This window comes from Echinops telfairi, unplaced genomic scaffold, assembly GCF_000313985.2.
Source record: "Echinops telfairi isolate 266 unplaced genomic scaffold, ASM31398v2 ScPeMD7_7419;HRSCAF=8457, whole genome shotgun sequence".
Taxonomy (NCBI): domain Eukaryota; kingdom Metazoa; phylum Chordata; class Mammalia; order Afrosoricida; family Tenrecidae; genus Echinops; species Echinops telfairi.
In genome coordinates, this window is record NW_022111319.1 from 856,337 (window position 1) to 859,422 (window position 3,086).

Consider the following 3,086-nt stretch of genomic DNA (forward strand, 5'->3'; position numbering starts at 1 on the left):
ACTGATATTGACTGCTGTCTCTGTAGTATTGTGATGCAGCTGTTAGTGGCAGAGGGATCCTGGGTTGTGTAGGTTAGGTGACTCTGCCAATTGGTGCAGGAGAGGAATAGTAGAAATCTCTTTGTGTGTCAGTTGTGTCTCTTGTAGACAGCATATTGATGATTCCTTATTCTTTTGAGTGGTGCTTTTAATCCATTTGCAGTCATTGTAATTATCAATAATCTTGAATGTATTGCTATTATTTGGTTTTGTGTATGTTTTATGTGTTGTTGCTAGATTCCTTGTTACATTTAATTCTTTGTGCCTAGTTAATTTTCTTTAAGGAATTTCTTATCCTTTCCATCATTGCTGTTATGGTATTGTTTACTAAATATTCATATTTTTTCATTTTTATTGGCCTGAGAATGTATGTTAATTTTGTTGTATTACTTTATAGTTTGGTATTTTCTTCCAAAGATCAAAGTAGTTCATTCTGCTTTATAATTGTCTTGACTTCCTTTCTATTTGTAAATTCTGTAACTACAGTATTACTCCCACTTTTTGCATTGTAGTTATCATCATTTATAAATTTACATATCTTGTTCCTTTTATGTCTCCTGTTAGAATAATTTTACTTTGAATACTTTGTATCTGCGCTGGTTTGTGATGTCATGTGCATTAATCTCAGGCTTTTCTGCTGTTTGTTGTTCTCTGCTTTAAGAAATTTTATTTCTTTTAAAGTGCATCTGGTTTTCACAAATTCCATTAATATCTGTTTACTGAAAAATACTAATTGTGTCATATGTAAATGTCCATTTTGCTGAGTATATAATTCTTGTAGGCATTTTTTTCAGGGTTCTGTGTGCATTATCTCATTGTGATCTTGCTTGCCTTGTTTTTGTCAGGAAATCAGAACTCAGTCTTATAGGATCTCTTTTATGTAATGAATTTTCACATTCCTAATGCTGCTCTTAGGAGTCTTTGTCTTTGGTATGAGAAAGTTCGATGGTGATATGTCTTGGTGATGTTCTTTTTAGGCTTATCCTGTTTGGGATTTGTTAAATTTATTGAACATATTTCTTCCCATTTTCCAAAATATTAGGGTAGTTTTCTTCCAAGAGATCTTGAATACGTTTCCCCCCCTTTCTAATTATTGAATTCAGATTGCATGTAAGTTATTGCTCGTAATGTTGTCCTACTAAATTCTTAGGTTTTGTTCATATTTTGTCATTCCTTTTGAGATTATTCTGTAACAGATTTAGTATTGAGAAATTTGTCTTTAATCATAGTAAATCTGTCTTACTATGCAACAGTGGACTCCAACATAAAAGTTGTGAGGATCGCACAAGACCAGGCAATTTTCTGTTGTTTTTTTTTCACATCTAGTTTCTATAAGTCAAAACTATAACACCGAGCAATAACAATTTTTTTGCATAAGTCAGGAGTCTTAAAATCATCTAGCTAAGTTCTCAAAGTTGTAATCAGGGGTTTTCCAGGCCATTATTTTAGTCTAAGTAACCTGCATGACATATTAGTTGAAACATTTGGCTGCTATCTGAAAATTGTGCAGTTTAAAACTCACCAGCTTCTTCACAGGCAAAAGATGTTGCAGTCTGTTTAAAGATTTACAGCCTGTATAGGAGAATGTACTGGCAATCAGCTTCTGTAAAGATTAAAGTTCTGTCACATGAGGTTGATTATGGATAAAAATCAACTTGTTGGCACCTAACAATACACAAATCCATATCATCGTTAAGTTTATTTCTGAATGGTCCATTTAGAAACATATCTAAATGTTGGCAAAATATTACTTATATTGTACAGAATTGGCCGTAAGTGATAATCATCTTCATTATTCAAGGGAATATAATTACGGTAACCCTCTTTATGGTTGGCTACAAAAATGGTCAAAAATTGGAAGAGCTCTTACAGTAAAAATAATAGAAGTATTTCTGTAATAACACAGCTCCCGGGGTGATGCAAACAGTTAAGCTCTTGACCTCCTAGACTGTCGAAGGTTAGCTTTTGTGCACATCCAGAAGGGAGACAGGCTTATGATATATATATAAACAGATGATTTTTGGGCTCACACTTAATTCTTGCCCCAATCAGAACACTGAACACTTAGTTCTTTTTTTTAATTGTTTTATTAGGGGCTCATACAACTCTTATCATAATCTATACATATATCAATTGTGTGAAGCACATTTGTACATTCATTTCCCTCATCATTCTCAAAACATATGCTCTCCACTTAAGACCCTGGCATCAGGTCCTCATTTTTTCCCCTCCCTCCCCGCTCCCCCTTCCCTCATGAACCCTTGATAATTTATTACATTATTATTTTCTCATACCTTGCCCTGCCCAAGTTCTTATGACATGAACCAGTTTTATGTTCACCCTTATGAAGAGATCACTGGATGCTATAGCTAAGTGTGGTGAAGAAACTAGATTGTGCCTGGCTATCAGAAGGAATAGTGTCTGATGTATTAAAGGCTTGTCTTCAAACACGCAGCCATCTAAATGGAGTCATCAACTAAGTCCACAAGGAGCTAGCACACCAGCTTATGTGATCCAAGAAATGCAAATAAAATCCAAACTTAATGGAGGAAATGGTATCAGAGTTTAAATTGTGAACACCTGGTTTGCAGAAGGCTATGGATGACAGTGGAAACCTAAAATACTTTTGCAGGATCCACACATGCATTAAGCCTTTGATGATCCCTCTTTGACCCTGGTTAAGGGATTTAAATAGTCTTGTTATCAGAGAGCATTGTAAAATGGATTATGGCAGGTGTAGTTAGGTTGACATGCATTATCTTATCATTTGATATCCCCTTTGACCCATTTTAAAGTTGTTTCAGTTAAAACAAAAAAGTGAAGGGGAAATACATGTGGATTAAGGCTATGGTCAATCCTGTGACCATAGACTTGGGATGTGAATCAGCTTGCTATCAGAAAGAATGCCTTGGAAAGTGCATATTGCAGATGCAGTTGGATTAAAATTTAACATCTTATCATATTGATCTCCCTTTGACCCATTTTAAGATTGGTCTAGTGTTTAATATTTTTTGCTTTCTTTTCAGTTGAGGTTTTTCTCAGTTTTA